The sequence below is a fragment of the Euphorbia lathyris genome, chromosome 6 (assembly GCF_963576675.1).
Source record: "Euphorbia lathyris chromosome 6, ddEupLath1.1, whole genome shotgun sequence".
NCBI classification, from domain to species: domain Eukaryota; kingdom Viridiplantae; phylum Streptophyta; class Magnoliopsida; order Malpighiales; family Euphorbiaceae; genus Euphorbia; species Euphorbia lathyris.
The window spans coordinates 71,729,182-71,743,124 of NC_088915.1; the positions used below are offsets into that span (position 1 = coordinate 71,729,182).

General features: G+C 34.1%; 1 pseudogene; it reads left to right on the top strand.

Moving 5' to 3' along the window:
• The first annotated feature begins 479 nt into the window (after positions 1 to 479).
• Positions 480 to 4,282, top strand: LOC136233742 (E3 ubiquitin-protein ligase SINA-like 10; annotated as a pseudogene).
• The last annotated feature ends 9,661 nt before the right edge of the window (positions 4,283 to 13,943 follow it).

The window sequence follows — 13,943 nt, forward strand, 5'->3', positions numbered from 1 at the left end:
TACTTCTCGGCAAAATGGTGTCCCGGTGAGGCCGTACGTCTAAAACTTTTCCCTTTCTCTTTGACAGGCCAAGCGTTGGAATAGTTGCACTCTTTGGAAGCCGGAACCATTACATCATGGGTCGAGCTCGAAAAGGAGTTCCTCTCCTATTACTTTCCCCCTTCCAAGACGGTGAAGTTGCGCAATGATATCACTTCCTTTCGGCAACTCGAGTACGAAGCCCTTCATGCGGCTTGGGCGAGATTCCGAAAATTGCTTCGAAGTTGCCCGCACCACGACATCCCCAAGCACGACCTTGTAAGTACTTTTTATCATGGTTTAACGCCTACTAATTGTGCTACCGTGGATTCCGCAGCAGGTGGGGACCTGTTCAGGAAATCAGCAAGCGAAGCATATGAGCTCATCCATGAGCTCGTGAGAAAAAGTGTTCAATGGCAAGAGGATCGGCTTGCCGGACCCCGAGACATCAAGCGTTCGCCATGGAAAAGGAGGCTCCAAAGGGTTCCATGGTTGAGATGAACAAGAAACTTGACGCTTTAATAGCACAATTGAGCCTCAACAAAGATGCACAGGTCCTGATGTGCAACCATTGTGGTGTATCCATTTGAAGTTTATGTTATTGAATTCCAGAAGATTTGCTCTACCTGTGGAACATTCTTTTCTTAGAAGCACATGCATTGTACATCACTTCCTGTCTAATTTTTTTTTTTTAAATAGGAGTGGCGAAGAGGTCTTAAAGCACTAAGGGCTGAGATTGTAAGTAAATCAAAGAAACCCCTTCTAGATCTAGAGAAAGAGGTATATACCATTGTTGGCTTGTCAACTTTCTATTTTGATTTTATGGGCTTTCTATTTTGAAATGATGCAATAATTAAGAATTGCTGACATTTTCTTTTGTCTTCATTAGTTGAAGAGGCCTACAAACTTTGTGGGTTTCTATTCTTGTGGATTCAGGTATTGCCTAACACCTAATTGGTTAGGCATGTGGTGACATTCTGTAATGTTATTCATTCGTTATGTACGCTCTTTCAAAAAAATTAACTACTCATTCTTCTCCTCCATATTTTTTTTACTCAGAGGAGAAACAAAAGAACATAGACATAGAGAGCATCTGTCAGTTACTGGATCTTATTTTAGGATCTCATTCTCGTGCCCAGGTTGATTATCTATAGGTGAGTTGCTGATTTTCCCAACTTCTTCCTAGTATATGTTATCGATTGATTATTTCATTGAGTATCTAAAAGGAGCAGTACTATATGCATAGCCTTAACAGTTAGTTTCTTCTACAGACCATTAATTAAGGAGCTGGCCGCAGTAGAAACAATCAACTTATCAAAGTGTGCAAATTTTGAAATTTCATTTAGGAAAATCTATCCAATTCCCGTGATGCTTTCTATTGTTGTGTTGCCATGACTACAATAATTTGGTATCTTTCTATCTAAATTCTCAGTAGGCTTCTAAGGATATCTGGAACAACTGAAACAAATATTCAGAACAATGACCGGGCTAGTGATTTGTTCAGTTCGGTTTATGAATCCAACCAAAATGCCTCTTTGTTCAGTTCGGTTTATGAATCCAACCAGTCCATGCTCCGTTCTAGCTAACGTTTCTATCTTGGGGGTAAAATTAGAGTATTTTGTATTATGAGAGTAAAATTTTTGAACTTCCACAATAACCTTACATGTACCAATTTGTGAATGAATTATGATTTTGCTCTCTTTCAAACTCTCTTCTGCATCCCATAGATAATACTGAAAATCAATGGTGTAACTTAATGACTTTATTTAAGGGTTAAGGTGCAAAAATACCCCTAACGTTTTGGGTCATGAGCAATTTTACCCTTAACGTCTACAATGATGCAATTTTACCCCTAACGTCGGAAGCCAAGAGCAATTTTACCCCTAACGTTGATAAAATGGGTCAATTTATCAACACTATTATAAAACACGTATATTTTTGTTCATTATTCTGCACCAATTGCATAATAATTCGTTCTAAAAAAAGGATTTCATGTTTTTTATAATTTAATAATAGAATTTGAGATTAATATTTATAAATTCGGTGGATTTTTTGAATTTTTTTTTGTCTAATCTGTAGAAAAACACAGTATATTTTTTCTTTTTTTCACATCCCAACTAATGTTTGTAATTTGTTACTCATAAAATGACACACGTATGATGTGTAGATAACAAGATTAATGACCGAGAAGACAGTTTTATGAACTATTTCTCAAATTGACCCAATTTATTAATGTTAAGGGTAAAATTGCTCTTGGCTTCCAACTTTAGGGGTAAAATTGCACCATTTTAGACGTTAGGGGTAAAATTGGTCCTGGCCCAAAACGTTAGGAGTATTTTTGCACCTTTACCCTTAAATTAATGTTCAGATAGAGTCAAATTTATTATTTAACTCTTTTTGCTTTTTCTTGCACTTCAAATTTACTATTGAAGATGATACTCGTTTTTGAGGAAGTAATTCTGGTTTTCCTAGGATTAGGTGTTTGACAATACATAGTATTAAGGGTTGAATGATTGGAAGGGTGGAGTTTTGGGCGAAAAGAACGGTTTAAAATGAACAGGGCATGGAATTTGTCTACGTTTTTTCCACATGTCAAGTTCACCTATCATGATTATTGTTACAAGTTAGCTTCTCTAATTTAGCATGGTGATACTTGAGGTTTTAGTAGAAACTAGAGATTTACTTATGAAACTAGAGATGGATATTTCGATATTTGGTGTATGATACAGTGTGAGAATGGGCATACAGCATGTACTTCCTACTGCAAAAGAATTGCTCATAAATTTCCTTCCTGCCTTTTACCTATTGGTTATAATCGCTGCCGGGACATAGAAAAGGTTCTTGAATCAGTCAAAGTGCCATGCCAAAACCTGAGGTATGGGTATCGAGAAATGGTTAACTATAGCAAGATATTTGAGCATGAAAAGATGTGCAACCATGCACCATATTCATGCCCTGTATCAAGTTGCAAATTTGTTGGCTCATGCAAGCAGCTATATCAACATTTTAGCAGTAAGCACAAAGGTTCAGCAGTTCCTTTACGTTTTAATACTACAATGCCACTATTCTTTACACTGAACGACAAAACCCTTCTTCTTGAAGAGGAGAAAGGTGTTATATTTATTGTGAACAACAAAGAAGAATCACCAATTGGAAATGTTGTTTCCCCCTTCACACAAGGAAGGATACTTTTATGAAGTTACAGCAAAATCAGAGGGGAGCAATTTGAGATTTCAATCGTTTACGAAGAATATACGCAAGTTTGATAACAATGACATTCATCTAGAAGAATTCCTCATGGTTCCACGCAGTTTATTTGGTTCTTATGGACAAATCAGCTTGGTCCTCCATATACATGATTATAGCATGCTGGTGGATCCCTACAGCCTGCACACATTATACCACTGCAGTATCCGGAATAACAATGTCATATACTTGAGGTTTGAGTAATATTCTTCTACAATTTCTGATAGTCAATTCTTCCATCAGTTCCAAGTTATGCTGGTTAAAATCTTACCAAGCATGTTAAACCCCTGTACCATTAGTTATTCTGTCAGTCGAGCGTTTCATATGATGGTCATATAAGCAAGCTCAACTTTAAAATCTGTCTACATATTGAAGATTACTGACAAACATTTGGTAGTTCATGTTAATATAAATCAGAATGCAACCATGTCATACATGAATTGCATGTTCCATCTCATTTTAAAATCTTGCATCTATTCATTGTTGAACTAATTGTGTTCTACTTCACTGGTTACTCTTGTTTTCTTAATTCTTTTTATAGCTTATCTGTCTTGTCTGAATTTTATTGCTTTGAGGGAATTTATGGATTAATTACTGTTAGGACATGTGATTTGAATTGCAGCTGCCAAATTGTATATTATTTGAGGGTCAAAAAGTGAAACAAATCATGTGGGATCCTTCGTACTAGGATTTTCGACTACGAACTTACGAGCATCAAACCAGATGTTTCTAAGGAAGATGTTAAACTAGAAATAGGTTGCATATATAAAAACAATAATGTATATCTAATAGAAAAAACATAATGGAAGATCATATGTAAAAACAATATCTAATCGTTTCATCTCATTGTACAGCTCATGATTTGTAGTGGAGTGTATGTTTTCTACACAATAAGGTTTCTATTTTGATCAATTTCCTTTGAAGATTTCACTGATATAAGAATGCAGTATAATCTTAAAGCATCTACAGTAAGCTTATTTACTAACTCGATTTTTTATGTGTTTTCTAGATGTTTATGATCGACTCGTTCAAAAGGGAAAGAAACCCGGATTCTTTCAATTTTTGGCTACTCAGACTACTAGTGTTGTTTGGCATGTAAGTGGAATTACTGGATTTGTGTTGGTCTATATTCACTCCGCTGTCTTTGGGCTAGTCTTTATCTTGTTATCTTTATGCAAGTTACTCATCTAAAGTGCATGTGCAAATGAGACAATGGGTCATTACTAAAGGGATACAAATTTATCCTGATAATTTTTTCACTAATATGCTTGAATTATCAGGATTCATATTCAAAATCCCCAATCCCTGTAAAACCATATCCCGCCTTTCCCCTCCTATCAACGTTTTCGATGCTGTTGGATTTTGGGTAACTTTAAGCATTATATCTTGTGATTCTATCACTTATGTGACCGATGGTTGATACTTATGTAACTAAACACTTATGTGACCGATGCTAGATAAAAGCCACAAAAAAGAAGAAACCTAAATGCTTTCAAAGTCTATATTGTGAATATACTCATTTGCTATTTGCCAAATTCAGTTCTGAATCTTCAAACCAGCAAGTTATTAGAAATTTTCAAAAAAGCATAATATAAACTCTTAGCAATAGTAATATACAGTGCTATAAGCAATTATTTGCATCTAACTCCCAATCAAGCTTCCTAAAAAACAAAAAATTAAGAGAAAGAGTCTAGCGTACCTGACCTTGGTAACTAGAAAGGAACCAGAACAGGAAGAAGAAAATGGAATACACTCTAAACCCTGGAATCAAACATGAGAAGAGAGATATGCTCATTAACGGCGAGCTCAAAAAAAACAACGTGATAAGACGCTCAAAACGAAAGAGAATAATAAGGCGAGCTTACTTGAAGAAGGTCGAACTTCAATACAATCTGGGGCAGACGAGCATAGGGTTGCAGACTGCAACACGATTGAATAAAGGGATTGTGAGAAATTGGCAAAATCAAATACGGGCATAACTGTTGTTGATGTATAGGGGAAGAAAAAGTTCCATCGTGCAACCCAATTTGATGAGCGTATTGGGAAAAAAATGGCTGCAACTCAATTTGATGAGGGGATTAGGAAGAAATCCCAAATTCAAAACTGAAAAAGGAAATAAGAAAGTAATGGTATGAGTATATTGTAATTGGGTTTTTTCTTCTTCCTTCAAACCTTCACAGTAACGTCCAGTGTAAGTCCAAGCTAAGAAGAGAGATAATTCAAGAAAAACCAGAGCAGAGGAAAGTGATTGGAAAAATTGGTAGACAGAAGAGAGATAGAAGACCGGAAGAAGCCTGAAGAGAGTAGAAGACCGGAACAACCAATTAACCGGTAAAAGGAATTAATTATTAATTAATGTAATTAAATGGTAGATATTAATCAGGATATAATCAAGGATGATGGAAGCAAAGTAAAAATTACTTTGTTTTCCAACGAAGTAACAGCAGCCTTCACCTAATAATAGACCTACTAATTACTACAATTTTCTTTTTAAATTATATTCTTTTTTAAATACCAAATTTATTAAAATGACACATTAATTTTAAGGTCCAATACAAATGTATTTTTTGATTTTCCATTTTGAGAACAGCAATTGGGAAAAAGAAGAGAATTGGAATGTAGAAATGGAAAATGTTCTCTAAAACTGAACACGTCCTTAGTTGTGCACCATTCCTGAAAGTTCAATTTCTTTATTGCCCTGCCAATTCTTGTATTTTTTTTAATAAAATTGAAGATTTAGAATTTTGAATGAATATAGTTCGGAATCACAAAATTCATTCCAAATTTAAAACTTGAGAAACTTTCTGGTATGTTTTGTTCTGACCAGTTTGTTTGTGCCCTTATTCTCCTCAGGAAATGATGGAATGAGGTTCTATGAGCGGACACTTCTGGTTACAAGGGCAGCTACCCAGTACACATATAACCTAATGTGATTTGGCAAGGATTTAGGACTGATAGCTCAAATGGCTGCCAACAAAAAACTAGAGAAGTACCCGACTCAAGCTCCCAAAAGTCTTTCCTCGACTCCAGCACTTTGTGGTATTGTTGCACGTGTCTTTGGTTTATCCAAGGAGAAAACAAATAGCAGTGATGATATGGACCTTCTTATTGCATCTCTGAACCAAATTGGTAATTTTCAAATTGGACACATCCCGCTTATAGGACATGATGGTTTGCCACCTAATCCACCATCAGAGAAGATCAACATGGAGTCTTACTAAACATGGTTGTTAAACCATCCAAAGTCAACTAGCTTGCCTTGTGCAACAAAATTTTTTTTTTTTTTTGTGTGTGTGAATACTGACACTAATCATGATGGAAGATTGATCATTCATCGTGATGGCTACAACAAAATATTCCGTAGGCTAAATCATTTCAAAACATCAAATGCACGTACTGAATCATCCAAAAGTTTAGGAACTATGACAATAAATGCAATTAATGACCTTGGTTGAAATGTTCCTAGTTCTCATTACATTATATATGTAATGAATGAATTGAAGAACTTTCTTTTGATTATGCAGAGTAAATGGGTGGATCGCTTTCCAACAATTGTTACTAAAAGCGTGAAAAAACGATGAGCTTTTTGTTTTGGAACAATTGATTTTATTGATTCATTCATTGTGTTGCTAAGTTGTGTCATAAATTGTATTTGTTAAATTCTATTGATTTTAGACTCAAATCAATACCTGTCAATTTTTCGAGGGGTCGTCGAAGTAAGAAGATATCAAAACATATAGCTTGAGATGCTGAAGCTGAAGGATTGGACCAATCTGATAAATTTAAGGCCTTTTGCTATGCCAATGTGATGTGTTTATTAGTGCTTTGCCTTTCCAAGAATATACTGATCCCAAGGTTGCCATTGTACATGAACATTTGTTTGTCTAGAGTGTATTGGTATCACTAATTACCTCAAATGGTGCAATCTCATGCATTGCCCCCATACCCCAAAGATGAACACAAAACAATCAGCAAAACCAAAATGTGAAGTTGTTCTATTATTTCATCAATATGAAACAAGGACCACAACTTTAGTACACACCATAGATGAACTTTTGAAAATAAATAGCATTTGACAAAGGCACGGTATCTTACAACTTAATTAAGTTAAAATCATGTGTTTTCTAGAGGGATTCATATTTTTCTATATCATTCTAGATCTTTCAAATTTCTTTTGATTTCTTAAGCATTCCAAGGTAAATCTATTCAGATTTCTCCATTGGTTTTGATTTAAAAAAAAGAACTCAATAGCCATATCCTTACATATCTCTCTCGCTGTCTCTCTAGAATCTACTATACAAATTTAAACAATCTTGTTTACAACCTAAATGATCTACTCAGACACCCATTCTACAATATTTTAACTGCTTTGCCCCAAATATGCAAATTTCAGAAGGCAAACAAACAAATTCCACAAAGCATTATATGTTGGTGCAACTCAAAGTTCAAATTGGAAAGCCATGCACATGTTAAAAAAGGAGCTTTGGCTAGATTAGAAAAACAAACTAAAAATCAGTGCAGCGAAAAGCACAGGCAGAACAACTCATGAAGAAGTGAAAACTAAGGTTCATTTCATGACTGAGATAGACAATTTGTTAATGTTTTTTTTTTAAGTAAATGCAACTGAATATGGAGAATAGAAGAGACATTCCTAATAAAAGAAGACAATGTTAGTGGAGAGCTCTAGATTTGGGAGGCTAAGGTTTATGTTAAATGAATAATTTTGTTTATATGAGATTTGGAAGGGTATTTTTGTAATTGACTTTTTTTTTTTGAGAAAAAGACCCAACTATTATTGAGAAATGCAAACATTGTCAATATAGAGAGGATCTAAATCACTACGAGCAACAATTATCATTGGAACCGAAGCCATTTAAGGAGCCACATTGTTCACTAATCTGGGAAAAAACTCACAGAACAGTATGGGCGGTGTTGGAGAAAAAAAGACTGAAAATATTATAGACTTTATTTAGTAAAAGAAATTACAATAGTTATAACTCTCAAAACAATGCCACAAGAATAACAGTAGCTTTTTTGTTGGCTTTCTTTTTTTGCACCCACTCCACATTATTTTGATTTAAGCTCCTCACTCTTATATAATAGAAAATTGAAACCTGTATTTTTCTCTTTCTCTTTGTCAAAGTACAGCAGCCTTCTTGTTTCTTTTCTTGGGAACATCTAACCTCTTGAATGTCTTAATTTCCTCAATAATTGAGCAGTCCAAGTTGACATTTGTTATCCTAAAAAATGATAAGGCTCTCTCCATTTTCTTTTTATTTTTTTTCTTCTTTTTTTTCATCTGCCAAATACAACTTCTTGTCCCCGCCATGGAACCTGTTTCATGGGCAACATTCATATGGAAGAATTTTTTAGAATAAATCAGCAAATATACACAGACTATATATTGCGGATTATTTGGAGCTCAATTAGAGAAGCCGACACCGGCAGCCGCGGTACAATGTGCAACAACATGCTAGACTTTCATATTTTGAAGCAATTATCCCTCTCTGGCCGGCAAGCTACGGCTCCCCGAATCACGGAGGTTCGCTGGTCGGCTCCTCCTCCTGACTGGATGAAATTCAACACCGATGGATCAGCAATGGGTGCCCCTGGTCCGGCTGGTGCTGGAGGTTTTCTAAACTCTTATGGTTTTGCTCATGGAGCGTTTTGCTTCCCTATTCCAAATGCATTCGCTTTTGTCACGGAGCTGCAAGCAGTAATCCATGCAGTGGATGTTGGTTGGACCGGTGACTGGCATCGGCCACACACATATTCGATGAAGGTAATAGGGCTGCAGATCGTCTAGCCGAGGAAGGCATGCTATGTGAAATCAGTACCTGGTGGGACACAACACCAAGCTTCTATAACTCATTTATTTATCAAGACATGATTGGTCTTAGTCAGTATAGATTCTCTTAATTTTTTGTTGTCTTTGCTGGCTGTACAAATTTATCTTTTTTATCCCCTATAACATTTATTTTTTATTCATTTATTATATTCTTTTTGGTTTTGGTTTTGCTTTGGCCCGGGTTGGCATTCCCTGATCCATTGGCTCTACTGATTTCCATATTTCATTAAAAAAAATGTCAATATATGTAGGACTTTAAAGCTTTATCCAAATGAGAATTCATAAGAGAAAAGCAATAGCTTGTCCTTGTATTGACAAACGAAGGATTTGGGAGCTCTTAATCATGGACATACTATGTATGCTAAATTTGTTTTGCGTGTCAAAGATCAACTCCGCCAAAAACGCCAACAGTACTAATGTGAATGGAATTGAACCACTAAACAATGCATTAAAAATGCCTTGGGAACAATATCTCATATGTTCAATTTTGCTAAAACTCCATATATCCAAAATATGCATTAAAACATGTTGAATTATGATATGATAATGTCTAAACGTTAATTGAGTAAAAATATATATTCTTTTAATCATAATTGAGTAATACATATATATATATATATATATATATATATATATTCTTTTAACCATAGTCAATGCCTTCCTGCCGACTGTAGCCCTGAGCTACCAGTCTGACTTTGTTCCTGACTACATTGCCTTGTTCATCTAGCTTATTTCGAAAGGCCCACATGGTCTTTCGATTCCTAGGTTTTGGCACTAAATCCCATACCTCATTTCTCTTAAATTGATCAAGCTCTTCTTGCATCGCATTGATCCAAAATTCGTCGTGCTCAGCTTCGGTGAAGTTCTTTGGTTCATGAACTGAGACGAACGCAACATTGTTGAGATATCTCCTGAGCTGATTTCTTGTCATCAAGTTGTTCTCAGCAACATCAAGAATGAACTTCTCCGAGTGTCCTCTTGAGATTTTGATCTCTTTGGGTAATGTTGAGTTTTCAAGAGCAGGTGTTTCAACAGTCTCTGCAGTTGGTCAGCAAAGGTAATTTCAGGTTCGTTTTTAGCTTTGGTCAGCCCGTGTGGTAATGACTCAGCGGCTCCATTTTGGTCAGCGGAAGCTGAGCATGGGTCATCTTCGGCAGACTGACTTGAATTTCCTGCAGGGTCAATTTCATCGAACTCAACATGTACAAACTCTTCTACGACCTAAGTTCATTTATTGAACACCTTATATGCTTTACTGTTAGTTGAGTACCCTAGAAAGATCGCTTCGTCAGCTTTAGAGTCAAACTTGGCAAGGTTATCTTTCGTATTCAGTATAAAACATTTACAACCAAAGGCACGAAAATATCCAATGTTGGGTTTTCGTCCTTTCCAAAGTTCGTAGGAGGGTTTCTTAAGTACAGGTCTAACTAAAGCCCTATTGAGTATATAGCATGCTGTGTCGACAGCTTCAACCCAGAAATACTTTGGAAACCTATTGTCACTCATCATTGTCCTAGCTATTTCAACTAATGTTCTGTTCTTCCTCTCAACTACCCTATTTTGTTGAGGAGTTCTAGGAGCATAAAAATTGTGGTCAATGCCGCTGACTTCACAGAATTCATCAAACTGTTGGTTTTTAAATTCTCCGCCATTATCACTTCGCATGTGAGCTAATTTTAAATTTTTGTCATTTTCAAGTTTTCTAATCAGTGTTGAAAATATCTCAAAAGCTTCATCCTTGCTACTCAGCAAGATGACCCAAGTATACCGAGAGAAATCATCTACAATGACCAAGGAAAATCTCTTACCGCCCAAGCTGAGTGGCTGGACAGGTCCGAAAAGATCCAAGTGTAGTAATTCTAATGAACGCTTGGTTGAGACAATATTTTTACTTTGAAAAGACTAATACACAAGAGGAATCAATTAATACATGTATACATTTTTTTCTATACGATCATCTCCATAATAATGGTATGCAAAACGATTTTTATGATCAAGTGTATTATTCTTAAATTACTGTAAAATTTCTTTTATTATAGTGTTAAAGCTTTAAATCATTTGATTAAGTTGAATTTGTGCATTTATTTTTGGGTTTGTTTCACGAAAATCATATTAATTATAAAATTACAATTATATTATATAATAAAACTTACTACCTCGTTCCATAATATAAGTCATTTTAGAGATTTTCACACAAATAAAAAAAATACAATTAATGTAGAGTCTAATTAATGAATTTTGCATTGGTTAACTTAAAAAAAATTATCTCTCAAGTAATAATTTGGCAATAAGTATTGAAATATTAAAAAAACACACAGCGTAATACAAAAAATTTAATACTTAGACCAAAAAAGTAAACTAAAAATTCTTGGAAAAGCAAAATGACTTATATTTTGAAAAAAAAATCACTTTTTAAAACGATTTATATAATGGTACGGAGGGAGTAATTTTAAATATGTCATTATTTTTTATATATCACAAAATAAGTATGCTTTTATAATTTAATTTATAAATTTTAAACTACAATTCATAAATTGTAAACATAAAAAATATATCTTAAACTCATAATTTATAAACCTCAATCGTTAAAATATATTAAAAATGATGGTTTTCTTGGTTAGACAATATCTAAATAATCATTTAACATAGTTGTAACTAATTTTTAAACACCGTAAATTCCCCTTTAAAAAAAAACTATAAATTTTCCATTATTTATTTTTTTTTATTAAGGAGTCCAAAACAAATGTATCTCACTTGATAATTACCTATGATTTAACATCTTCCTGTTTTTGAATATATAAAATTTAAAATGGTATGCAAGTGGTTTCTATATATACACACATTCTTTATAATTAATTTGCTACTTCATAATAAACTTATATACACAATCTCTTAATTTTATTTATATGTAAAGAAAAATCCCAAAACATTCATTATTATTTCGTATAATATAAGTCATTTGCTAGAACAATAATTTGGTATTAATCAGTTTAGTCTATATTAATATTATACACACATTGATTCTTTATTCACTGGATAAACAAAAAGAGAAAAAGCACAAAATGAAATTGTGTAATTTTTCCTAAATAAAACAAATTAATTAAATAAAATGTGTAAAATCTGTAAATTCATCATCAACCTCGTCATTGTCGTTTTATTTTAGACAATTAATCGTATAAGGAATATTTCTTTTGTTACAGTTTATTAAACCTAATATCTTCAATTCATTTATTATTTTTATCTAATTCACCATAATAAGATTAAGCAAGTGATATTTTTTTTGTATTATATTCATCATTTGAATACACCATTTCATGATACCAACAAACTCTCATACAGCTGTTGATATAATCAAAATACCAATAAATTCTCTCTGTCTCTATATTGCTGCTGCTCATAAAATAAATTCCCAAACTATTCAGAATCTGTAAATTCTGCATCATCCTCATCTTCATCATTATCACTGTATACATCAAAGGAAGGGTCATTGAAAGACTCAAGCTTCAAACACTTTTCCAAAACATCACCTTTGAGTTTCACATTCCAAACCCCTTCAATATTGAGATGTGAAAGAGTAGTACAGTTAGCAAGTATGGCTTCAAGACCAAATTCTCCAAAATACCCAAAACACATCTCAAGTTTTTTTAGACCCGAATTGTATTTGCTATCGCCGTAGCCTCACTATCATCAATTTCCTTAAACATGGCAAATCTCAAGTTTCTTTTCAGATCAATTAGGCCTTTGCAGTTCTTTCCAAATTCTTCAATTCCTTTATTTGTGATATTCAAACAATAACTAATGTCTAAAACACTCAAATTCACTAGTGAACCAGCATGTGTTTCCTCAAATTTTTTTTACTGATATGTTTGAGCCCCGGGTCATCGGGGATCCTGGTTCCGCCACTGGTTAAAATATATTAAAAATGATGGTTTTCTTGGTTAGACATCATCTAAATAATCATTTAACATAGTTGTAAATAATTTTTAAAGACTGTAAATTTCCCTTTTCAAAAAAAAAACTGTAAATTTTCATTATTTATTTATTTTTTATTAAGGAGTCCAAAACAAATGTATCTCACTTGATAATTACCTATCATAATTTAACATCTTCCTGTTATTGAATATATAAAAGTTAAATTAGTATATGGTATACAAGTGGTTTCTATATATGCACACATTCTTTATAATTAATCTGTTACTTCATAATAACATTTTAGCTCACATCGCGGAGCTGAAAGCAGTAATGTTTGCAATTGAATTAGCGTGGGAGAAAGAATGGACGAATTTGTGGATCGAATCAGACTCAACCTTTGTTGTTGATCTGTTAAATAGGCGCTCTACTGTAGTCCCCTGGACTATCAGACAAGACTGGCTCAAAACTCTTGCTCTCTGCAGGAACATGACCATCCGAATATCACATATCTTCCGAGAAGGCAACCAACCGGCGGACGCCTTAGCTAACTTCGGCCTCAATTCCTCCGGCATCACATGGTGGCCCTCTGCGCCATCCTTTTTTATTTACGCTATTCCTAGTCTCTTGTACACACACTCTTCTATTCTTTTACTTTATTACATTAGGGCTTGGAGTTGGTGGAGGCCTGGGGTGCCGACCTAATTGGGATGTCAGGCTAACTCAACTCCTCGTTCCAGATTCTTATTTAAAAAAATAATAAACTTATATGCACAATCTCTTAATTTTATTTATATGTAAAGAAAAATCCCAAAACATTCATTATTATTTCGTATAATATAAGTCATTTGCTAGAACAATAATTTGGTATTAATCAGTTTAGTCTATATTAATATTATATACACATTGATTCTTTATTCAC